We start from the raw sequence: 27,657 nt of genomic DNA on the forward strand, positions 1-27,657 counted from the left end.
TGCAGAGTTGCAGGGCTGTAGCACAGTCCAAAATTCAGATAGGGGAGCCCCACCAACTGCCACCCTAAACAGCACAGCCCAGACTCACTAGCAGGTTTGGCTCCCCATTTGAATTTTCGACAGTGGTGCAGACCCACCTCTGCAACTGCCACTGACAAGCAATTCCAGGAGCAGAGCATTTTGTCCCTCCTGGAATGGGTCATGTTGGGAGGTTTGCTTTCGCTATACCTCATCTTATTCGCTACCATGCCATGCAGAATACTTACAGTTAGCCAGTAAGTGAACCATTATTTTTTTTTTTTCAAATCATATAGCTTTATTGAAAAAGCAATAACAGTCAGACAGAAACGCAAACCATGCTTTTCAGAACATTTTTTAAATCAAAACACTGCAGTTCTACAAATTTCCGGAAGATCATTAATAATTTATTTGAGCACTCTAGCTTTCATGAATCTGCCGCTGTCATAAAGAATGATGTGATGTCTAAAAACATGGCTTTTTCTGCTGCAATTAATAAATACTGTACATTTCTGAAATAGGCTAATTATTTACTGCTCCGACATAACCACAACCATTAATCAGAAGGACTGATTGTGCGCAGCCATACCACCCCTACGGAACATACTCTTAAATGTATATTCATCCACTACAAGGAAAAGGTTTCTCTGTAGCGCTAGTTGTGCAATCTATGGGGGTGATTCTAATCCCCTCTAATTCTATCTGCACATGTTACATCTGCCCCACCTGCAGTACAGCATGGTTTTGTCCATTTGAGAAGGAATTTGCTTTTGCGAGTGAAGCAGAATAAGGGCCATCATTTCCAATATCAGTCTACCCTTAATAGGCCTTAATAAGTTATTCACATATAACTTCTAAAGATCTTGTGTATATATAGAACGATACTTTGATTTCTCAGCGATTGGATGACCCTTGGGGATTTGATTGATGGATTGATGGATTTTGTAGATTTGAAAGTGATAGAATGATTAAGATGCAAAATACTCATTTTCTACTTTATTATCTCATTCTTACTGTTTGACATCATCATTTAACATTATTAGCTGGCACCGTATAATGCAATAATGGTTATCAAAAACAGAATCATTATAATGCAATTACAGCTATTGAAATGTTGTTCATATTCACATAATTACTGTGATATTAAAGGCAAAGAAAAGTACTTTCCACGTGTTAATGATCTGCAAATCATTTATATATAGAATGACTAGTTGATTTATGGCCGCTTCTGAGTCATTTGAATTAATCCGACATCACCGATATTGAATATATTTTGCAAAGTGGCTAACAATTATAATTAAATTCTGTGATTTATTTGCATTTTTACATTAAATCTTAATTGCCTACAAAACTTATCACAGTTTGTATACTTGCCTTAGCATTGCCGTATACCTTTACTACAGTATATCATTGTGACGCCTATGGCGCAAATGTTTTATCACTCACTCCCAGAAAACTGTGCAGGCATAGAAACAAAATGACCACGATCGAATACTAGCCTTGCAATAAATTAAATTGCCATTGATTTGTAGAGGTAACATTTGATCAAAGTCGTTTCTCTTAACTAGAAATCTATGTGATTTCTTGTTCTGGATCTCTATAGAAATGTTTAACTCAATCTGCTCTAATGGCTCCAAGTATTCCAAACTTTGTTGAAACTTTAGATGAAACCCAACATTTCCCATAACGCTCTCGTCATCCTATTGACCATGGGGCTGTCTGAGTTGGAAGGACACAAGCGGGCGAGGTTTTACATGAAATTCATCCACAAATATAACTGGAATCCCGTCTGATGACATCCTGGATATAAGTATGCTGGGGCTGGTTAGCGTTAGGCTGTGGAGGGTTAGGTTTCGGCAGTATAGGCAGTGGCGTAACTATAAATTTTGCTCCCCCCTGCCAAAAAGTTTGTGCCCCCCCCCTATCCCCCCTGGGCTCCTCCCCAGTGTATTTCCCCAGCGTGTGAGATGTGATGACGTCACACGCATAACGGAGAAGGTGAAGCAGGAGAAGGAAGAGAGACCAGCAGACACAGCTGTTTCCCGTGGCTCCGACGCATCCAAGGCCGCCCCAGCACGCCCATCCTGTACACAGTAGCCGATAGCCGGCTCTGTGTACAGTCAATTGAATCAGTGGTGGGGATTTGTCGTCTCTTCCATGGCCGCACCCGCACTGCGGATGGCTCGTCTCCGGTGCTCAGTCAGTGGGCAGTGGCAGGCAATAGCATGTCAGTGCGACGAGCGGGTGCCGGTGCCCACACAGACCCTGCTGCTGCTTGCTCCCCCAAGCGGCAGCTGGGGCTGCCTTACAGTAGTTACGCCACTGAGTATAGGGGTGGTTATGGTGAGGCTGCGGGGGAGGGTTAGGGATAATGTGCATGGGGGGTGTTTTACGGATTGGTACTAAAAAGAAGGGGTTAGCCTGCGCGGACAGAACGGTTAATATTAGGCACTAACAGGGGATATAGGGTTAGAATACTTCCCATCTTTGGGTGTCAGAATTCTGTGCATTGGGATGCCAATCTTGGTCTTCAGACCACTGGCATCCTGGTACCGACCCTTTTGTACCTATGAATGTGTTGATGTTCCGGGCAAAACTCCTTCCCCATGTAAAACCATGTAGGGAACTCCTATTCTGCTGGGCTTCTGATACAAGTGGGGTCATTATAGCTATAGTTCTCCTCCATGTGTGCTATTAATACTAACCCTTCAGGGACGGTTCTAGGTGGGAGCCTGATTGTAGTCTCCATGCCCCCCTCTCATGCCATAAAATGTACCGACTTACTACACATGCGCACATCGCTTAGAAGGTGGCACTGAAGCCCTTTTCCCAGTGATTACAAAGGCATCGGCAGAGAAGTAGTAAGTATTTGGGCTATGGGTGGAGGGTGTGGAGTGCGGGACCATCTCTGGACCCAGAGGCACATGCGCTTCACACATCCTGCGCTCATTACAAAGATGTCCATATCTTAGTGTGCCTATAAACCATACAGTACTTGCCTACTCTCCAGGGTCAACCGGAAGAGTCCCTGAAATCGAGTGGTACTCCCAACCACCTGGAAGAGCAAGTCGCCCCAAGCCAACATCAAACCCACCTGAACCTTCCCGATGCTGTCCTTCAAACTGGGAGTCAGATGATGCAATTTGTGCTGAATAGCAAAATTGTAGCACCAACCCCTGCGTAGCTCCCGGTAATCAGGGGGAACTGAACAGTGGATGAGCCCGGAAGTCAGTAAGCGTGCTGTCAACCTAGGGGTGGCCAAACCTGTCCTCAAGATCTGCCAACGGTTCATGTTTTTTGGGCAACCTGTGGATCTATAGTAGGAATGAATGCAGCAGGTTTGAAAATGTGACAGTTAGTAATGACTACAGCTGTGCAGCAGCTAGGTGATCTGGGGAATGTGACAGTTAGTAATGACTACAGCTGTGTACAAGCTAGGTGATCTGGGGAATGTGACAGTTAGTAATGACTACAGCTGTGTACAAGCTAGGTGACCTGGGGAATGTGACAGTTAGTAATGACTACAGCTGTGCACCAGCTAGGTGATCTGGGGAATGTGACAGTTAGTAACTAATGACTACAGCTGTGCCCCAGCTAGGTGATCTGGGGAATGTGACCATTAGTAATGACTACAGGTGATCTGGGACATGTGACAGTTAGTAATGACTACAGCTGTGCACCAGCTAGGTGATCTGGGGAATGTGACAGTTAGTAATGACTACAGCTGTGCACCGGCTAGGTGATCTGGGGAATGTGACAGTTAGCAATGACTACAGCTGTACACCAGCTAGGTGGTCTGGGGAATGTGACAGTTAGCAATGACTACAGCTGTACACCAGCTAGGTGGTCTGGGGAATGTGACAGTTAGCAATGACTGCAGCTGTGCACCAGCTAGGTGGTCTGGGGAATGTGACAGTTAGTAATGACTACAGCTGTGCACCAGCTAGGTGATCTGGGGAATGTGACAGTTAGTAATGACTACAGCTGTGCACCAGCTAGGTGATCTGGGGAATGTGACAGTTAGTAATGACTACAGCTGTGCACTAGCTAGGTGATCTGGGGAATGTGACAGTTAGTAATGACTACAGCTGTGCACCAGCTAGGTGATCTGGGACATGTGTCAGTTAGTAATGACTACAGCTGTGCACCAGCTAGGTGATCTGGGGAATGTGACAGTTTGTAATGACTACAGCTGTGCACCAGCTAGGTGATCTGGGACATGTGACAGTTAGCAATGACTACAGCTGTGCACCAGCTAGGTGATCTGGGCAATGTGACAGTTAGTAATGACTACAGCTGTGCACCAGCTAGGTGATCTGGGGAATGTGACAGTAAGTAATGACTACAGCTGTGCACCAGCTAGATGATATCGGGAATGTGACAGTAAGTAATGACTACAGCTGTGCACCATCTAGGTAATTTGGAAAACGTGGACAGCTGGTTGATCTTGAGGACCGCTTTGCCCACCCCTGGTATAAACTGTTCAATTTGCAAATTACCTTTGGGGGGAAATTTAATAGGATGAGAGATTCAGAAAGTGAGAGATTTGGTAAGAAATCTCCAGTTTTTTTTAAAAAGCGGCAATCATTTACACTGCAAAACAAGTTTGATTTTGCAGTGTAAATGATTGCCGCTTTAAAAAAACTGGATATTTCTTACCACAATTCTCATTTTCTTAATCTCTCCTATTAAATTTCACCCTTGATGTGTCATTGAATGTAGTACTGTAGGTGTACCTTAGATAAAATCATCTAATATACTGTATGTCCTTAGCAGGGTACAGGAAATATAGAGAAATATTTGGTGCATTGGAGAATTCAAGTTCACAGGAGAACAATTTCTGCTGTAGTTTCCCCTTTATGCAGAAGACAAATAATTAGGCAGAGCACAGTTTCACCACGCTCGTTACGGATCCTATTAGACAGAGTGGCTTACTTTTAACAGACTTGAGCAAGCAGAAAGGATTTGGGAATGTAATGTAATTCATGTAATCTGCAAATTATTTTGTCTAAATATCTTAATAATGCAAAGGAACCGCAGCTCCCTATAAACGAGCAGCAGAAACACAACAGAGGGGATTATATTAATTTGGGAAAGGCTGATAACATTGTTTGTGGAGTTAGCCCCTCAATCGCAGCGCATCCCGGAACCTTTGTACGCAGCGCTGCTGCTGAACAGCGGGTTGTCAGCTGAGAGGATTTACTTGAACATGTAAATCACACCACTGCTTTTTCCATTAATTATTCTTCAGCTTTGTATTTATTCACTTTCCTGACAGCTAAACAATATAGGCGATGAGCGAATTGTAGCACATGAAATGATCAAGAAGTCTTAGGAGGAAAAAACACTTTTCTGAAATTTGATTTAGAGATAGAAAAACTCTGTAAAGTGTAAAAGAACAAAATGAAATATTTATTCCTGACTGGATATTGGTACTATGTGCCTGATTCAAACCATACATGCCTACCCTCTTGGATTGGCCGGGAGGTTCCTGAAAATCGGGTACCCCTCCCACCCATCCGCCCCTCCCCAATGGCGGCAGCCAGTGCAGACCCCATCAGCAGGGTGGGGGATGGGTCAAGTTGCTTCATCCTAGCCCCCCCCCCACTCAAAAATGCCAGTAATACTGGAATTACACACTGGGGCGTGTCCACGATGATGCAATAATAATGACCACACCCACATGTACACTTTGATCTGACATGTACATATAAGCCCCCAAAAGACAAAAACACTGTGGCCCATACCTCGGGAAGGTTGGCAAGTCTCTTGCGCATGCTCCCCATAGCCCCTGCACCCCCCCCCCCCCGCCCCGGAGCCGCTGAAACAAATTCTGGAATTTGCAGCTCTTTGCGGAGGGGGTGAAACTAAAATTATGCGAATCGTGCCATTTTGCATTATTTTGGCCCCGCCCCCTCTCTGCGGACCTGCAATTTGTGGCGTTTGAATGAAATAGGGGCGGGGCTTGGTGATGTCAGACCTGCTGGGCCCTAGGTGGGCGACCAGGTTGCTTGGTGGGAAGTCTGGTCCTGATACTACCTCCCACCACAGATGAGGGGAGGCGGCAGTCTTCGCTGTCTGTATGCAATGTGATTGATAGACAACATTTGTGGGAGGCACGCCAAAGCTTTCTGGGAGTGCCCCAGAAAATGTAGGCGGTGCCCAGCCATTGGGAGGGACGCTGGTGACGGCAGTGGCCTCCTCCGCACGGCCTTCGCAGCTCTGAGTAAGGCTAGACTTAAGGCCCATACACACTGGGCAACTTTGAGCTGAAAGTTGCTCAAAACAGCCTGTTTGAGTGGCTTTCAGCTCAAAGCCGCTCAGTGTGTAAGTGTGTAAGTCCTGGCGATGAGCGGTGAGCACTGCTGCGTGCTTCTGCATCATCAATGGGGAAGCCGCTCATCTGCTGGTAATACCAGCAGATGAGCGGTGTTGAGGACCGCTTTGCATAGCTCTGCGCTATGCAACGCCGTCCTCCCCCCTCCATCGGCGCCGGGCAGGGGGAAAGCTGCTCAGTGTGTATGCACTGAGAGGTTTCCCCGCAGCGATGATTGGCATCATCGCTGTCCATACACGCTGGGCATAGTCGCCCAGTGTGTGTGAACCTTTACTCTGTGACTGTGAACAAGGGGGAATCAATTAGATGGATTGCGGCATGGGGTGGCTTTATCTTGATCCCTGGGCTCCGAGCAATCAGGCCTGAATTGGGCCCATTCTGTAGTAATACAGGATGTATCTTAAATGATGCAATTATTTTACGCACAACTCGTGACCTCACTGTTTCACAACTGTGATGTTTTGGTTCGCTATTTTGGTCAGAGTGTTCTGCAGGGGCGGATTTAGGGATGAGGGCGCCCCTAGGCACAACAATAATGTTTACTAAGTAGGACAGTTTATAGGGGCAGTATCTGCATGTCCTATCCATTTACACTCTATTTAAGATGGAATATAGTACAGTACAGTGGATATTTTGCAGTTATTGGTACATTTTGGGCTGACAGTACTATCACAGGCATCCAAGTGCCGCCCCTAGGCCGGTGCCTCACGTGCCTAATGGGAAATTCGGCTCTGGTGTTCTGTTACCAAGGTGGCTGCAAGCCTATGAAAAAAATCTTATTCTAGAGTGAAATAATGATAAAGAAATTTCATTATTCTACTCTGTTCTCATTTCCCTACTCATAAGTTTGCAAACAAGTGCTTATTTTAATAGTTTATTTTTAGTATTCTTTTCTTTCTAGGAACAGTAACAGCTATTTAATTCGGAGACTTCTCCTTTTTGAGATTAATAGGTGGTTGTTTTATTGCCAATTAGGAGATGGTGCTAAGTTATGGTTCCACATTACGAAATATCAGCAATTGTAAAACATTTGTTAATATGGAGGAAATGGACTGTAGATGCTCATTACCGAGGTGAAAAGAAATGAACTTGATGTTATGTGCTTCAATGGATTACTATGGAAACCTTGCAAAGTACACGCTATTGATGTTCCTTCTGTGCAGCCGTTAAAATGATTTAAAAAAAAATGCGGAATGGATACAATTTAAAATGAACATCTTCTATTGGTGGGGTAATAACACAGTGGCCTCTGGAAGTGTAAGTATTGCAAAAATGTACGCAGGGTGTCAGGTGAGGGTTCCTTGTTAACCAAAGGTCCCTGCACCCACTATAGATATGCCACTGTGAATAGTAAAAAATAATACAGGTTGAGTATCCGTTATCCGAAATGTTTGGGATCATGAGCATTTTGAATAAAGGATTATTCCGGATTTCGGGATATATATTTTTTTACATACTCACCTGGTGCTCTGGGGGTCCCCCAATGTCCACGGTGTCCGATGGCATACACGGCAACCATCGGATTCATCTTCAGCGGCATCCCTGGTCCCAATGATGCACTGCACATGTGCGCGGGCGCGCCGGTGATGTCACCAGTGCACCCGCGCAATGCACACTTGGACCAGTGATGCTGCTGAAGACGAATCCAATGGCCGCTGCCCGCTGGGGACAGCAGGAGATGAAGTAAGTATAATAAAAGTGCAGGAGGAGGGGGGGGGGGGTGTTCACTGCCCCCCCCCCCCCCCCCAAAAAAAAATCCCTCGGACATGCATGGTTCCCCCCCCCTTTTGTTTTTTTTTTATTTTCTTCCCCCCCCCCCCCCCCCCCCATCCTTTTTTTCTTTTTCCTCTCCACCTCTTTTACTTTACTGGGTGTCATGCATGATCAGTGGTCAAAGTGGAAATTTTGAAGTGGGGGTATGGAAAAACGAAGGCCGTGGTTCTGCGTGCATGCTCCTGGAAAAAGGAAGTGGTCACTCAAAAGGGGCGTACCACACCATATACCATTTATACACATTATGCAACCCAATAGTAGAACCACATTGAATGAGTCAAAATTCACAAGGAATGAGTCACAAATCATTTTATGCCACACGGAATAAACCAAAATTCACATGGAATGAGCCAAAAAGTCATATTATGCCACATGGTATAAGCTAAAATTCCCATTATGTCACACAGGAGAGTGACAGTGGGAATGCAGAGACAACGAGGGGATGCAGGGACAGAGTTTGTGACAGCCTGGGATGCAGGGACAGAGTTTGTGACAGCGGGGATGAAGAGACAGAGTTTTTGACAGCGGGGATGCAGGGACAGAGTTTGTGACATTGGGGATGAAGAGACAGAGTTTGTGACAGCGGGGATGCAGGGACAGAGTTTGTGACAGCGGGGATGCAGGGACAGAGTTTGTGACAGCGGGAATGAAGCACTATAGCAGGCTATTTGCCAGCATACCATGGGTCCAGGCTCCAGCAGTGGTGGGGATGCGAGCTGGGCATACCCTACGTGGTCAAGGGTGCCATTGAGAGAAAGGGAGAGAGAGGCAGGGTGTCAGGAAGAGACAGTTAGTAAGAGGGTGTCAGGGAAAGAGAACGGAAGAGAGAGAAAGATAGAGAGGGTGTCAGGAAGGAGAAAGGTGGAAAGAGAATACATGAGAGAAGGGGAAGATAGAGACAGGCAGTAAGATAGAGAGAGAGTCAGGGTGAAAGACAGTACTGTCTGAGAGAGCGGAAGAGTGTGGGGAACGTGGAGGAGGAGGAGGAGAGGAGGAAGGAGAGGAAAAGCAGAGCAGGGAAAGTGTGGCACCCCACAAGCTGGGGCACTACAAGTGCCAGCAGCATAATGTAATGGAAATACTGTAAAGGCCTGCAGGCATAAAGAAGCTGTGGCACTACAGGTGCCAGCATGACTGTATTAAAAAGTACTACTTGAGTTGCACAGAGCTGAGCTGATATAGCTTGCAGCACAAAAGGGGTTAACAGCTCAGCTCACAGCAAGGCAGGTCAGTTTGCAAAAAGAAACATTGTTACAGAACTGACAAGTTTGCAGAAAAAGGTGGGAAATCCTGGATGGAATCTCTCCCTGGGAGTCTGAGACAGCAGAGCAGAGTGAGAAGTGTGTAGTTGTTGACTGGTGAATGATGAAGCTGGCAGAACCCTGAAGGCTGGGGAAAGCGGCCTGACTTGGGTGAAGATGAAGCAGCCAGTCCTGAAGTGTATGGTGGGCACAGACTGGCAGCATGCAGAGAGCGCTGGTTAGTGAGGACAGCCTGTCAGCCCCATCAGCAAGTGTGCAGCTGCAAGGGTCAGAGAGAGAGTGGGCCTGCGTCCCTGGAGCTGAGGCATCGGGAGTGGCCCTGGGCAGAGAGAGAGAACCCAGTGGGAGTACCAGCAGCAGCAGAGGGCCAACAAAGGTCCTGGCAAGTATCCTACAACTGAAGTATTATGCATTTAAAGTACTCTGCATCTGAAGTATCTTACATTTGAACTATTCTGCATATGCAACATCAGCACCTGACTCTACAACTATTCTGCATTATTAGTGACAGGGTGCATAAGCCTTCCATATTCTAAACATTGCTACAACAAGCAACCATGTGTTTCATCAGTGTATATCCAGCATACAGTCAAGTTTTCCAATAAAGTATTTACAGTCACTGTCAGCCTAGCAGTGACAGGACCCCGTTGCAGTGGTGAGCTCTTGCCATATCATACTTGTGAACATTCTGGACACTCATGAGTCACCTATTTAACAAGTGTGCTGAATATTAATGACATTACTGCATTATGTCCAAAGTCACTACTCTAAACTTTTGAGGAATACACTCCATTATTACACAAAGGGTTTTATATACATGCATGTATATCCCAAACGTCAGTACCACGTGACTATTCAACTGGGATTTGAGCATTTAAGTTGCACTAAATGGTACAGTTATAAAGGAGACTGTTGATATTTACCTACAGTATGTTGCACTGTGAATTGTGAATATGTGCATGTGATGTATGTTCTGAATTATGCTACTTTAAAACAGTTAAGTCTATGCTACTTTAAAACAGTTACTCTAAAACAGTTAAGATATATAGGTCTGCTAAGGGAGATATTGAACCTTTGAAGTGAATATAGAAATGTATTGCATTTATTGTGATAACCCATTGCAATTATAGGAGACTGCCCATGGGCAGTGTCCCTCTGGGTTACTCCCTTTTTACTTGACCTCTTACGCAAAATAAATTATCTCAAAGCGAGGCCTTAAAAGGACAACACTCGTGTGAGCCGGTATTCCTTCTACTAACTCTCCAAGGAAAAAGAAGAATTTGTGCGGTGGGGTGATTAACACCAGCGACAACGGTGAGTGCATTACATCTCAACCACTGAGCAGGGTGTTACATTTGGCGTCACGAACAGGATTGGAGCCCAAAGTAAAGGGAATACAAGTCCAAGAAAATGTCTAGAGAACGAAGCCCCTCGTCAGGGCCATCAAATGGCATAGAACAGCCACCACCCACAAAAGTACAGCTCAATCCAATCACTATGCCCTACTACTTTGGTGCCCCAGGGCTTCCAACTTATAGTGGGGATGCCAGTGGCAGAGATAGCAGCAACCTAATCAACTTCAAGAACAAATTGAACTCCATGTTCCAAATTTATGCCCTGAGTGAACAACAACAAATGGAAGTACTGACTTGCCAGCTGAAAGGGACTGCCCTCAGGGAAGTGAACTCATGGCCAATTGACCAAAAAAAAGATGTGGAACAGGTATTCAAAAGATTGTCAACCACATTTGAAACACAAACATTCCCAGAAATAAAAATAAAGTTTTATGCCTGCAAACAGCAGCCTGGCGAGACTCTCCGGGAATATGCACTAAGCCTACAGGAATCCCTAAAGGCAGTACAGGCTGTTGACAAAGAAGAAGTCAAGAATCCTGATGAAGCATTGATCACCCAACTCACTGAGGGAGCCTTAGGACCGAGTGTCCGAACCCATCTACGACTACTAAGAAGACAAATGGTGGGCCAGCCATTTCAGAGGTTTAAAGAGGCTGCCATAACGGTAATGGGCACCAATGCAAATCGGCAGGAAGAGTTCCCAGAATTGACAGAATTTCACGAACACCCCCAGTCACACAGAGCTATGGCACCAAGCCCGGAAACATCAATGAGGAATACAGGCACGGTGATCCAAAGCAGTCAGACTCCATCCCCTGACTTGCTACAGACATTGAAGAGGCAAATGGAGGAAATGATCGCAGGACTAGCAGAAATGCAACAAGAATGGCAAAATATGTTCAGTCGACCAGCACGTGCCGCGGGAAAATCCAGATGGAAACCAGAACGGAGAAGATCATTTAAACTCCAGTGCCCTGAGGAGAGAGGCCGAGCATCGGGGAAGGCAAGAGCAAGGTCAGTTTCGGAAGAATGGTGGCCTTGCTGTGGAAGGCAATGCCCTATAAGTGAAGATGAGTTTACCCCCATATTAGACATGAAAGCTCCAGTCTGCATAGGAAAAGTTTCAGGAAAGGTCATCTGGTTTCACGTACGACGTGGTTATGGATTCATAAGTCGTGAGGACACCAAACAAGATCTTTTTGTTCATTATACGGCCATCCAGAGAAACAACCCCAGAAAATACCATCGTAGTTTAGGAGAAGGAGAAATGTTGGAATTCGATGTCGTCAATGGAGAAAAGGGTTTACAGGCAACAAACGTCACAGGTCCAGATGGTGCTCCAGTCAAAGGCAGCAGGTATGCAGCAAATCGCAAGTGTTATTGGAACTATGCACGTTCCAGAGGTCCTCCACGTGACTACCAGCAAAACTATCAATACAGTGTAGGGAGAAAGCACACAGAAGCAGAAAATGTAGCAGAGAGTGCCAATAAGAGACCATATGGACATAAACAGCAGTATCCTGATACCCAAAAGCAGAATGCATTACTGGAAATAACAGCTAATTTGGGGGAATCGAGTAGAAATATGCAACAGAACCTGCAAGAAACTGTTGAAGAGCAACTTCCTCAAGAGTTCCAATCTCAAGGTAGACTTAGCATGGATGATGCTAATTCCAATTCAGCCCACCTTAATCAGGTCGATTTACAGGCCGCTGACCAAGAAGGAGACACTGAAGGAGTGACCCACAAGGTACCAGTGGAAGGGTTGGGACACCCTAAACCTGCTGACTCAGATTCAGTTACATTGGAGTCTGGAGTCCCTCCACCGTCCAATAGTGTAGCTAATACCGTGACGTGGCTCTTCCCAGAATGGCACCGGCCTGACTGTGAGTATGACAGGATAAGCAGTGAGGATGCCATCTTACTGTTGCAGCAGGCATCAAGAAGACAAGGAAGGAGACACAAAGGGATTTCTGCTCATTAGATGTTAACAATATTGTTTAAAAATGTTTGCCTCTCTAAGTAAATCTGTAAAATAGTATTAAGCTAATATGTTGTTTTAGCTACGTTTATTAAAATGTCACTTCCATTTTGTTAGAAAAAGGACTTTTTGCATTAAGAGACTTTAGTACTGTCATTCCGAATGCTCGAGGACGAGCAATCTTTCAGCGGGGATTAATGTGGCACCCCACAAGCTGGGGCACTACAAGTGCCAGCAGCATAATGTAATGGAAATACTGTAAAGGCCTGCAGGCATAAAGAAGCTGTGGCACTACAGGTGCCAGCATGACTGTATTAAAAAGTACTACTTGAGTTGCACAGAGCTGAGCTGATATAGCTTGCAGCACAAAAGGGGTTAACAGCTCAGCTCACAGCAAGGCAGGTCAGTTTGCAAAAAGAAACATTGTTACAGAACTGACAAGTTTGCAGAAAAAGGTGGGAAATCCTGGATGGAATCTCTCCCTGGGAGTCTGAGACAGCAGAGCAGAGTGAGAAGTGTGTAGTTGTTGACTGGTGAATGATGAAGCTGGCAGAACCCTGAAGGCTGGGGAAAGCGGCCTGACTTGGGTGAAGATGAAGCAGCCAGTCCTGAAGTGTATGGTGGGCACAGACTGGCAGCATGCAGAGAGCGCTGGTTAGTGAGGACAGCCTGTCAGCCCCATCAGCAAGTGTGCAGCTGCAAGGGTCAGAGAGAGAGTGGGCCTGCGTCCCTGGAGCTGAGGCATCGGGAGTGGCCCTGGGCAGAGAGAGAGAACCCAGTGGGAGTACCAGCAGCAGCAGAGGGCCAACAAAGGTCCTGGCAAGTATCCTACAACTGAAGTATTATGCATTTAAAGTACTCTGCATCTGAAGTATCTTACATTTGAACTATTCTGCATATGCAACATCAGCACCTGACTCTACAACTATTCTGCATTATTAGTGACAGGGTGCATAAGCCTTCCATATTCTAAACATTGCTACAACAAGCAACCATGTGTTTCATCAGTGTATATCCAGCATACAGTCAAGTTTTCCAATAAAGTATTTACAGTCACTGTCAGCCTAGCAGTGACAGGACCCCGTTGCAGTGGTGAGCTCTTGCCATATCATACTTGTGAACATTCTGGACACTCATGAGTCACCTATTTAACAAGTGTGCTGAATATTAATGACATTACTGCATTATGTCCAAAGTCACTACTCTAAACTTTTGAGGAATACACTCCATTATTACACAAAGGGTTTTATATACATGCATGTATATCCCAAACGTCAGTACCACGTGACTATTCAACTGGGATTTGAGCATTTAAGTTGCACTAAATGGTACAGTTATAAAGGAGACTGTTGATATTTACCTACAGTATGTTGCACTGTGAATTGTGAATATGTGCATGTGATGTATGTTCTGAATTATGCTACTTTAAAACAGTTAAGTCTATGCTACTTTAAAACAGTTACTCTAAAACAGTTAAGATATATAGGTCTGCTAAGGGAGATATTGAACCTTTGAAGTGAATATAGAAATGTATTGCATTTATTGTGATAACCCATTGCAATTATAGGAGACTGCCCATGGGCAGTGTCCCTCTGGGTTACTCCCTTTTTACTTGACCTCTTACGCAAAATAAATTATCTCAAAGCGAGGCCTTAAAAGGACAACACTCGTGTGAGCCGGTATTCCTTCTACTAACTCTCCAAGGAAAAAGAAGAATTTGTGCGGTGGGGTGATTAACACCAGCGACAACGGTGAGTGCATTACATCTCAACCACTGAGCAGGGTGTTACAAAAGCAGGAGAGGACGTGAAGGGGTGAGGAGGAGGGAAGAAGACTGAGCAGAGTAGAGAGGGGAACGGAGGAGAAGGGGGAGTGGTGGAGAGAGGGAGCGGAGAAGGTAGAGCAGGGAGGCGGAATGGGGTAGTGAGAAGGAGGGAAGCAGAGGACAAAGGGAGGAGAGGGAGCAAAATAGAGGAAGCACCCGGGGATTTCCTAGACAGCCAACGGTATAGGAAGCCAGATCCCCATGTCCTCCAGGGTTCCGGCAGCAGCAGACAGTCAGCGGTGGGGGGAGCTGGCGGGTCCCAGCCGAAGCGGAAGCCGGCTTGGTGAGCACAGTGCTGCTGGGAGGTAGAGAGTGGTTCTCCGGGTGCCGACTCCCAGGCAATCACAGCCGGCTGGTCCCAGACTCAAGGCCCTGGCTTATGGGATGGGCGGGGCGATGCAGGGCGCAACCCGCAGGAGTGCTGAATAGCACTCACCGGCTCTGCAGCACATGCCCCCCAGGCGTACAGGGGAAGGAGAGGCTACCAGAGGCACAGTAGCACAGCTGAGCGGGTAGTGGGGTGCGGAGCACTGCCCACCTCCCCAGTGAGTGTGAAATTCGGCAAAAGCGTTTGCTCCAGGGGTTCGCACATGCGCACGTATAAACCCGAAACATTGCCAAGGGGAACTATATTTGAGGTGCAGATTTAATAAGCTCGGTGAAGTGATAAAGTGTCAATCAGTTTTTATCACCGGCCAATCAGCTCCGAACTGTGAAGTTACAGGCTTGGTTTAAATAAAATGACAGGTAGGAGCTGATTGGCCGGTGATAAAGACCAGACACCATATCACTTCACCGAGCTTAATAAATGTACCCCTCTGTCTGGTCCATCTGAATAACCCCCAAATACCCCAACTACATGGGCAATACAACAAATACTTGAGCCTTATCGTATTTGACATTTTTTTTTCTTAAGCTCAATAATAGTTTTCCACATTGCGCTGATGATTTGTGGCCCCCACCACCCCTGATTGGGAGCAGCACTGCAGGGACGTATTTATTTAGAGGTTCGCAGTCAGAAGCCAATTGTGGCGGCTCTCTACAACTTGGAAATACTACAAGAGCAAAACATTACTATAACTCCAGTATATCCAACACAACCCATTATATCACCTACAGTAGCTTCTAGAGTTCAATATTAAAGAATGAACCCATCCTGGGGGAATAAACAAGAAACCCTCCTCCCGAATACTGTAGCTTTGTTTCATTTTAATAATCCAATTTAAAGTATTTCAGACCTCGCTGTCAGACAGCAGAAGAGATTGGAAGTAAGCCTAATAAAATAAGAGCAAACAGTGAGTTTCGGGGTCACTAGACATGAGTCGGATCCTGTTCCCAATGAAAAGACGCAAAACAAAGATAAATGAAATGAGTATTTTATACAAGCAGATACTTAAAGGTCTTTTGCAGGAACCTCCAACGTGACGATCTGTGAATTAGAATTACTGTTGATATAGGGCGGCTTCAACAAACCGATATGTCCTGCTGTGGGAGTGCAATCTAGCTGAAGTACATTTCATTTTAGAAACAGCAGTGATTAATTAGGTAATAGGCTAAAACAAAAGATAACCTTCATTTACTTGCTGCTGAAAGGACTTACAAACAAAATAGGTTTAATAAAACTTAAGTGCGTCTCCTGGCTTTAGGCCTTTCGATGCTGGTGAAAGTCACCGATGGTCTTGTGAATTTTTCAAGGGAGAGAACTGCCACTGGCAATATCTTATATGCTATTGTATAGTGTCCGGCGGCTCCGAAACACTGCCATCTCTTGGCAGCGAGTGATGCTACATCTACTAGTTTTCGAAGCATTTGCTTCGAGCGGGCTTACTTGTATACAGACACAGAATTGTATTGAAAGTGAAGCTTTCGGGGTATAACCCCCTTCGTCAGGACACAATGCTACAGCCTGTAGGATTGTGTCCTTACGCACATCTTATACCAGCATACAGTACTTCAGCTGTTATGTCACCAGTAATCTGCTGTGTAGCTGGGTGACTGCTGTCATATATACGGGCAGACGCTAAATTAGTTTAGTGATATCACTCAGGTGCATGAAAGGGGGGTAATATTAAGTAAGAAAAATATATTGTTTGAATGATTGAATGATATCAGTAACCAGAATTAAATATTTAAATGTATAATTGTCATTACGGCATGTGGCTTTATGTGTAATGGGTATTACAAAGTTTGCCAAAATGTGCAATCTGCAGGTACACAATACAATCATGGTACAGGCCACGCCCCTTCTGATAGGCCACGCCCCAATTTTTCAGCGCGCACAAACATCCCGTCTCCATCTTCCAGGAAGTTTGGGTGTGTGTATGTGTGTGAGACACCATGAGTTACTACACTGGGCAACACCAACCCTAGTGAGGCCACTGTACTGCAGCCCCACCTCTGAATCCGCCACTGGTAATATATGAATATTTTAATGCTATAAGAATAACATAATATAACAAGTGTGAATATGAATAAATTGCTACAATAAATCATAAATGAATAACAAACCGCAGAATGTGGTTCTAATTACAAAACAACATCAAAACAAGTATGTGAACATTAAGATCAAGAACATCTTTAACGACACGGCAACAGTCTCTTCCTGAGCGGGTGACCCCTTTCAGACTCTGGGGTGTTTAAAATACGGGACTTTATTCTCACGCTGCTAATTATTACAATTACCATACACAATTAAGCCAAGGGATTGGAAGTAATTACAATTCAGCCTGCCATCCTCCCACTCAGCTGTGTAATTGTGCAATCTGCCCGGTTCTGCTACCTGTCTGTTATCCTGGGTTGTGATTCGGCCTTTGTGTTTGCACTGGATGTATTCTATGGTCATGCTTTCCCTGTCTATCATCACAATTCCAAGCACAGACCTGATCCCCAAGGCCTGCCTCTGTCTGCCTGTTAAATAGCAACGTACAAGACACTGAAAGATAATGTAGGAAAAAGAAAACCAAAATGATCTCATTGTTTAGGTAATCTAAGCGGTTGGAAGTATTCGTGGGGATGTGGAAGTGGAAACGAAGAACTATAAATCTTTAGGGACCCATTTATTGTCAGGATTTAGACCCTGTAATTATAAGAAAGGAAAGGAATTTAAGAAATGATGTCCCTGATTCAGCAGTGATCCTGTACAAGGGATTAAACAGCAGCCGCATTCCGAAGTCTGAGTGACATCGCGGGTGGGGATGTGGTGTTGGATGGGAGGCGATGAGCTGTTGGGGTGTCCTGTTGGGTTGTGACTGTTTTTGGGGCTGGGGTACCATAGTTATGCATTGCATTTATTTACAAAAGATTGACAGGGTGAAAAAGGTAGCGTGGAAATGGAAGACACGGCCACAGGAGGGGTGGGTGTGGCCTCAGGTGGAGGGTGTGGCCCAGTGCCGCAACCCCCATTTTTGTCTCTCTGGGCCCCCAGCTCCCGATTCTGCACTGTTAGATGTGGAACACTGCGGGCCGCTGGTGGGCAGTCCCGCTGTAATATGTTATACCGTGTATCCAGCTTTAGAGATGTTTTCTGCAATACGGTGGCTATCCCTTGTATCGCAACATGAATGGAGCTTCTTGTGCACTGTTCTGGAGCAGAGAATACACTTTTAAAGCCAGTTTCTCTCTATTCCGCAGCTCATCTCTCAGTCAATATTATTTATTGCTTAAATTTGGTAGAAAATTTGGTCTGACCAATTGGAAGAACATCTAGAAAAGCAGAGAATGAACTCTGGGGTGATTCAGGTTGGTTTGCAAAAGCAAACTCCTTCTTTAATGGACAAATCTATGTGCACTGCAGGGGGCAGATGTAAAAGTTATTTTGTTTCTGTGCAGGGTAAATACTGGCTGCTTTATTTTTACACTGCAATATAGATCTCACTTTGAAGTAAAACCCCGCCCAAATCTAATTCTCTCTGCACAAGTAACATCTACCCCCCCTGCAATGCACATGGGGGGTTATTCTAGTCCATTCTTTCTGACAAAATCCTTCTTAGATGGACAAAACCATGTGCACTGCGGGTGGGGCAGATGTAACTTGTGCAGAGAGAATTAGATTTGGGTGAGTTATTTTGTTTCTGTGCAGGGAAAATACTGACTGCATGATTTTACACTTCAATATAGATCTTAATTTGAAGAAAAACCCCACCCAAATCTAATTCTCTCTGCACAAGTTACATCTGCCCCACCCGCAGTGCACATGGTTTTGTCCATCTAAGAAGAATTTTGTCAGAGTGAACTAGAATAAGTCACCATTGCTTTATGATCGGACGACAGGCCCGTAGGTGGAGGTACTGATTGTTTGCGATCACTCAACTGCTGTCTGATCGCTATGACGACCTCTCATTAGAGTCGTGTTCCGGTGATTTAAATTGATGATACATGTTGAAAACAATAAGAAAAAAATCTTTAATGCAGCAATATGCAACAATAGTGATTTTTATGGGTAAATTTACTTCAACTTGTAAAAATCATTTCTCTATTGCATCCTAGAAAATGATAGACAATCTTTTCATTTTTAAAAGCTTTTGTGCATTTACCCCTATACCCTATGTGTTTACTAAGAAGTGAGCAATGACCTAATAATCATCACTTATGAATTGAACTCGAATTTTCGTTTACATTTGCTGAAGAAAGTCCCCAGTACCTTCGGAAGAGGTTTATTCATCAGAAGGGTTAACTGTGTAACACCCGGATAGTTTAATGCCTCAGTGGAGAATGATTGAATTTGCTTTGTTCAGTAGAGAAGTGTTAGGTCCCATCCTGACATTATGAAAAATGTTAATGGCGCTATCGATAGAGCTCAGTAATCTGTGCCGAATATGGAGTCATACATTACATGCACATTAAATTACCCTCTATGTTAATTAGTCCAAGGGTGGAATGCACAGAAAGATCAATTCATCACTTTTGAATTAGTGTTACTGCGTGCTCGCTGTTCCCCTGGTGGTTCTCATACGGGCAGGCGCTGCCCAATGTTACTGTGTTCTCAATGTTCCCCTGGTGGTTCTCATACGGGCAGGCGCTGCCCAATGTTACTGCATGCTCAATGTTCCCCTGGTGGTTCTCATACGGGCAGGCGCTGCCCAATGTTACTGCATGCTCAATGTTCCCCTGGTGGTTCTCATTCGGGCAGGCGCTGCCCAATGTTACTGCGTGCTCGCTGTTCCCCTGGTGGTTCTCATACGGGCAGGCGCTGCCCAATGTTACTGCATGCACAATGTTCCCCTGGTGGTTCTCATTCGGGCAGGCGCTGCCCAATGTTACTGCGTGCTCGCTGTTCCCCTGGTGGTTCTCATACGGGCAGGTGCTGCCCAATGTTACTGTGTTCTCAATGTTCCCCTGGTTGTTCTCATACGGGCAGGCGCTGCCCAATGTTACTGCATGCTCAATGTTCCCCGGGGTTGTTCTCATACGGGCAGGCACTGCCCAATGTTACTGCATGCTCGCTGTTCCCCTGGTGGTTCTCATACGGGCAGGCGCTGCCCAATGTTACTGTGTGCTCGCTGTTCCCCTGGTGGTTCTCATACGGGCAGGCGTTGCCCAATGTTACTGTGTGCTCGCTGTTCCCCTGGTGGTTCTCATACGGGCAGGCGTTGCCCAATGTTACTGTGTGCTCAATGTTCCCCTGGTTGTTCTCATACGGGCAGGCGCTGCCCAATGTTACTGCGTGCTCAATGTTCCCCGGGGTTGTTCTCATACGGGCAGGCACTCCCCAATGTTACTGTGTGCTCACTGTTCCTCTGGTGGTTCTCATACGGGCAGGCGCTGCCCAATGTTACTGTGTGCTCAATGTTCCCCTGGTTGTTCTCATACGGGCAGGCGCTGCCCAATGTTACTACATGCTCAATGTTCCCCAGGTGGTTCTCATACGGGAAGGCACTACCCAATGTTACTGCATGCTCGCTGTTCCCCAGGTTGTTCTCAGACGGGTAGGTGCTGCCCAATGTTACTGTGTGCTCCCTGTGCCCCAGGTTGTTCTCATACGGGCAGGCGCTGCCCAATGTTACTGCATGCTCTATGTTCCCCAGGTGGTTCTCATACGGGCAGGCACTGCCTAATGTTACTGCATGCTTGCTGTTCTCCAGGTGGTTCTCATACGGGAAGGCACTACCCAATGTTACTGCATGCTTGCTGTTCCCCAGGTTGTTCTCAGACGGGTAGGTGCTGCCCAATGTTACTGTGTGCTTCCTGTGCCCCAGGTTGTTCTCATACGGGCAGGCGCTGCCCAATGTTACTGCATGCTCTATGTTCCCCAGGTGGTTCTCATACGGGCAGGCACTGCCCAATGTTACTGCGTGCTCGCTATTCCCCGGGTTGTTCTCATACGGGCAGGTGCTGCCCAATGTTACTGCGTGCTCAATGTTCCCCTGGTTGTTCTCATAAGGGCAGGCACTGCCCAATGTTACTGTGTGCTCCATGTTCCCCAGGTGGTTCTCATATGGGCAGGCACTGCCCAATGTTACTGCATGCTCGCTGTTCCCCAGTTTGGTCTCATACAGGCAGGCACTGCCCAATTTTACTGTGTGCGCCATGTTCCATAGGTGGTTCTCATACGGGCAGGCGCTGCCCAATGTTACTGCATGCTCGCTGTTCCCCAGTTTGGTCTCATACTGTATAGGCGGTCATACATCAGAAAGACCTGCTTACAATCCTGATTGTGTCCAACTTTCCCTTCAACTCCCCGCCAGGCCGTGGTTATTTTTGGGCACACAATGTACTCACAATCGTCATATAATCCGTCATACAATCCAGCTGCTGCATGCGATTGGTCGTCTCACAATCGATTTATGTGTACCTAACCCACGGGCGGATTGGGGGATTAAAACCAGCCCGGGAAATATCTTGAAGCAGCCCTAATTTGGGGGGGGGGGGGTGTCCCAAAATGTATATGCATGCCTCCCAACATTGGTCGTATTTAAAAAAGGGACCCATTGCGCGCCGAAGGCATGCCCAATTTTTGATGGTGTGGCCTGGCGGTATGGGGGCGTGGTTTATTTCAGCAAGGTCACACCCCATTTTTGCCACTGTGGGGGCATGGCTAGCGGCTCTCTGAGCTGCTGGCTATGTCCCCAGCACATCAGGCTGCAGAATAGATGCTGGGGAGAAGGGACAAAGGAAACAGGGTGAGAGGAGGGACGAAGGTGGCGGAGGAAGAAGGGTGGGAGGAGGGTCAAAGGAAGCAGGGTGGGAGGGGGGATGCAGGGTGGCGGAGGACTTTGTGGAGGAGATTGGAGCATGAATATACTGAGCTACCATCAAGTCCAGCAGTGGCACAAAATGGACATCCCACAAAGGCCCGGCGGCGGCTGGGAAGGGACCGGGAGCACCCCACCTGAGCGCCTGGTGGCGGCAGGGAAGAGACACAGGTGGTCCCTGTTGGGGCACTCAGCGGCAGACAGAAGAGACACGGACGGTCCCCCCGCTTGGGCATGTATGTATGTATGTGTATATATATATATATATATATATATATATATATATATATATATATACATACACGCCGGTTGTATGAGCCGTCAAACAGCACATGCAATCGGCTCCCAATCCCAACAGATCAACTGATGCAACACGTCTGATCAGAGGACCAATCCTCCAACCGCTATTACACGATTGTGTTCACACAATCTGCATGCAATCCATCATACAATCCCTCGAGATTCTATGAATGGGTGCAATGTCTTTCAGGCATATAGTTTGCTGATTAAGAGCTGCTATGGTAAGGGTCTATTAAATAATCCTTGAATAGGGATAAAGTGGAGGCAGATAAAGTACCAACCAACCAGCTCCTAACTGTCATTTTTAAAACACTGCCTGTACCATGGCATCTAGATGATGGTTAATAGGTACTTCATCTCCATCTATTTTATCTCCTTCCAAGGCTTAGTAAATAGGCCCCTATATCTCTCTCAAGATCCCTTTGGGCTTCAACTTTATCCATACACTAATTAGTTTTGGAACTTGGATTCGCGCAGCAGTGGCGTAACTATTATTGAAGCTCCCCCCCGCCGCACAGTTTGGCAGCGCCCCCCTCCTTTACCCCCTCCCCACCACCTTACCCCGTTTATACATCCGCTGGTACCTGCCGCTGTGCCGCATCAGTCTGCAGTCCCGGCCGGGTCTCCCTGCTCTCCCGGCTCCTGCTAATTAAAACTGACACTTAGAAAATGGCTGCCCCCGTACAGCAGACCGTTTTTAAGGATGCTAGAGGAGGCCTGCGCCTCCTCTAGCATCCTCAAAAACGGTCTGCAGTACGGGGGCAGCCATTATATAAGTGTCAGTTTTCAATGCAGGAGCCGGGAGAGCAGGGAGACCCGGCCGGTACCGCAGACTGATGCGGCACAACGACAGGTACAGGCAGCGGCATTAAGTGGAGGCAGCGGGTAACGATAGCCCCGCAGCCCCCCCGGCGCCCTCACTCACTAAGCGCCTCCCCGCCACCATGGGGGCTGCGGGGCTCTAGTTACGCCACTGACGCACAGATGTACAAATTCATCAGTGCGATCTAGCAAAGCATTGTCTTCGGTCCCAGTTGTTGTACGTATACGCATTAGATGCACATTTTCATGCCCTGGTCTTCCAGGATCTGGCTTGTGTAACACATCTGTACCGTGAGTCTTACAGGGAGATGTAAAAAGCCTCAGACACAGATAAAGTGGAGACATTGCAAACAACCAATCAACTAACATCATGGGGGAAATTTACTAAGATGGGAATAAGACTTCACATGTGATGTTGCTATGGGCAACCAATCAGAATCTACTTCTTATTTATTTAGCACCCTCTAGAAGATAGTAGACAGGATCTGATTGGTTGCCCATAACAACATCACATATGAAGTTGTTCATATTCCCATCTTAGTAAATTTTCCTCCATATATCTAGCAGAGTTTGGTTTGAGAAACTAGACTTCTTTTTCTCTTTCCAAGCAGGATTCATCTTTACTTTAATGGTCTGTTACTTAAACAATGGAGGGACAGATGGGGTTGCTATTGGTGAGCTGCTCAGTTGGCATCAGTTAGCCTTAGTCCAGTCCTGCCCCTCTGAGTAAGCTCTCCTACTTGGGTAAATACTTGGTAATATACAGTAGTAAAGGTTTGCACCAGGGCACTGTGGAATGGATGGATCTGTTCTGTACTTCTGCGAACCTGGCCACCACACTGCCTTTGTCCAAGCTACTTCTGGACACCAGATCTGGATTCCCTCTGGACACTCCACCACTGGATCATCTGGATCACATTCCCAAAGGTACATGAACTTACTCAACACCCCTGCTGGATACCTTGACCAGAACTAGACTCTCACTGGACAACTGGCCTGGATGTGGACAACCTATATAAACCTGGGCACCAATGGACTTCAGATCTTTACGCCACACTGTCTCGTCTCCATTGAATCTGTACCACTTATCTTCTCCTCTATGGACACACCTCTGTTTGCCTCTATGGCTGCACTTCCGTTTCTATCCCTTCTCCAAGTTTCATTCAACTCTATTGTGCTACGACAAGTTGTAGAGATGAGCTCCAATACCAAATGGAATTCCCATTGCCTGGCATGCAAGGGGACAGACCATCCTTGAGCCTAAAGCTCCCTTCTATCTCTATTTTGAGTCTATTAACAACTGTATGAGGGCAAAGAGTTATCATGATATTAAGAGCACGGCCAATTAGATGATCCTCTATAGGCTGTGAGCAGATATCGGTCTCTGATGACCTATCATTCAAAGTCACGGGAACCATTTGTTCTCATGGCTATTTGAATATGTGATTTAGTTTCCGCTACATCATTCATGTAGTTGCCAACCATATGAATACATCCCGAATTTAGCTATGATGCGACACCCCCCCCCCCCCCCCCCCCCCCACTAAATTAAGAATTATATGCAGAAGTCCAGTATTGGCTACCCATAGTGGACTATATGAGCCATGCCATGCGTCTCATTCATATGGTGCATAAAAGGATCGTTCAACGAGGGCTCATGTATAATATCTCTTGTTACTGTATGATATATGTCCATATTCCCCAATGAAATATAGGCAATACTTTTACAGAGAGCAATCTTATCATAATTTTGCTTAGGGAAGACATAAAACATATCTACACAGAAAAGTTTGACATAGTTTAAACTTTTTCCATTTACAGAAAAGAGAACACCCATGATAAGTTGGAGAAAATTGGTTTTATTTTGACACATAAATGCACTTATCAGCTCTCTGTTAGAGAGAGGGGGGAAGTATAAATTATGTCTGTATATACACTGTAAAAAATTCTATTCAAATGAAGTAGATTTTTTTTTTTTTTACTATCTCAAGGTAGCAAAGTGAAAAAATGTACTGTAGAGATAATAAAATTTTATTTTTCAGGAGTTGCCATAGCAACTGATAAGGGAAATTTAAACTAGAATAGTCGAACCAATATTCATGAAAATGCAGTCTATCAATTTCCAAGGAGCTGGTGACATCTGTTAGGCAAAAGCCATGATTTCATAGTTCCGTTGTTGACGGTACTCTATAAACTTAAAATGTGCCGACATATTGTTGAATGTGTGGAAATATCTATTAGTGTCTTGTCAAGGGAAAGAGATTTGGAACTTTTAAATTGCATTTTGAACACCTTATGATCTATATTAACAGCTAATGAGACACAAGTTGTCTCAGGGAAGGATTTACATACTTGAAACCTATGGGAATACAACCTTTTGGCCCAGTAATTATTGTCCCACCAACTAAATCTTTTTTTGTCCAGAACATATCCTAGTTTCTTATCAAAGACTATATCAGTCTTATCACAGACCAGAATAGAATGGCTCTAAGCATTATGGGGCGGTTCCATAGGTCATGGGGCATAGTGGTGAGGTACAATGAGCTGCAGCCACCTACCCCTTCCTAAGGTTGTGTGGCTCCATGGTTCTCCACATGTAGCCAACCCCTCCTGGTAGTCACATATGCTGTGTCTATCGGATGGGTCCCAGCATCTTCCTTTTTTTGGCACAGCATATGTGATGTCATGCTCTCGACATCGCTTAAGCAAAGAATAGCCACTAATGAAGACAAGGTGAGATGGGGCTGGAGGGACACTGTGAGGCTGGGAAGCTACCGTAGGGCCATGGGGCATGGAGCTATTGAAGTACACAAGGCATGGAGCTGCTGAAGAGATATGAGCAGTGGGCCACTAATGTGGGCATTATATGTAAAAGTGGCACTACTATTGTGGGCATTTTGTTTAAGGGGCACTACTCCTGTGGGCATTATGTGTATAAGTGGCACTACTACTATGGACATTATGTGTAAAGGGCAAAACTACTGTGGGAATAGTGTATGAGGGGCTCTACTGTGTAGCCTAACATGAATAAAGAGCAATACTGGGTGACCTATTGTGATTAAGGGGCCGTGATATAAATGCGCCCCTACACAGCCCACTTTCATGCCTACCACATCCTTTATCTGACAACCACAGTGCCCCCTCCTAGTGAACGGGCAGCAAAGTAAGAGTGACATGCAGGGCCTGGGTACTGTAGGGACATGGCCTTGTAGAGGGCATGGCCATGTCCCCACTAAATAGATATATAAATAAAACAGTAACAGCGGGTCTTCTCCATGCACTTACTTGTTGGGTTCTGGGTCCTCTGGGTCTGGTCCCCTATTTTTGCTGGCAGCAATTTGCCATGGGGTTATATGCTCGTTGCCAGGAGCTCACTTGCTCGTTGCCAGGTGGTCACATGCGCATTGCCAGGGGGTTGCAGGCTTACATATGTACAGCCATCCTCTGATGTTAGAGGTTCAGTAGGACCTCTAGCATCTGTCTCCAACGAGGCGGCAGCCATTTTTACAGAGCACATGGAACGTGATGGGATCCTGCGCCCCCATGGCACTGGCTGCCCCCGCCAACACTAGGGAATGCGGTTCCCTAGGTACACCACTGCCCACTTCCTGCATTTGCCCACCCATTTCAGCTGCAATCCCAGTTCTGGTGTACACTGGAAAAAGGTGAACTGTGGCCATAAAAAAGTTCCAATTTGCGTTTTCATCTGACTCTTAATAAGGCCTATACTATGTGACATATGATATAGGAATATTATAATTACAAATAAATAACTGGCTTCATGTCAGAAAAAATGATTGCAATGAAATACAATAGAGGACTCCAGCTGGTAACATCGACCTATCTCCGCCAAGGCATTGACTTGTATATTACTGAAGCTTTAAAAATATCTCTAGGATTTCGGGAGATTATTTTTCTTCTCAGTCAAAAATATAAACACACTAAGATGCGATGACACAAAGAATGAAGACGGAAAATGCCTGTTATGTGCGGCTGTTTATTTTAATATGTCCACTCTAGAGATTTATTAGAGAAATGTCATCTCCTTCTGACCTGTCTATGGTAGAAGGCCAAACAATTCAGACTTGTGTATTTTAAAGGTTACTTCTTAATATAAAAAAAAGCTGAGTGTAGAAAACTGAATTGTTTCCCTTCCTATCCCCATTAAATGGACTTCAGTCACGTCAATATATTTTTTATGTCATATATATTTTTTGTGTCATATGTCACAAAAAATATGGAACGCAAAAGTCATACAGTACCTACTGCATCCCAAAGGAGGAGCCATGCTGTATATTTACATATATTCTGCACATGATCTGCGTCTCTCTTCTGCACGGATCACTAGCTCCCATCCACTATTACAGGACTTTCATAGGGCTGCTCCCACCCTATGGAATGCCCTTCCACGCACAATTAGACTCTCATCAAGCCTCCAACCTTTCAAGCGTTCTCTGAAAACTCACCTCTTCAGGCAAGCCTATCATATTTAGGTGCCACCCACATAACCCTCTGAGGCACTTATGTATTATATAACTTCCCTTCTGGACTTGTAACTTGGTGGGACTGCTATGCTATTACTGGTGCCTGTCCTTGTGTTTCCCTCCTATGTCCCTATAGATTGTAAGCTTGCAGCAGGGCCCTCCTACCTCCAGTTTGTTCTTTCAGTGTTGTCATCAGTTGTAAAGCGCAACGGAATCTGCTGCGCTATATAAGTAACTGCAAATAAATATAATAAAATATATTTATATTATATATCTCAGGTCACTGGTGCTGATAGGGGGGGTGGGTGTA

The sequence above is a fragment of the Crinia signifera genome, chromosome 11 (genome assembly GCF_055691185.1).
Source record: "Crinia signifera chromosome 11, ASM5569118v1, whole genome shotgun sequence".
Lineage (NCBI taxonomy): Eukaryota > Metazoa > Chordata > Amphibia > Anura > Myobatrachidae > Crinia > Crinia signifera.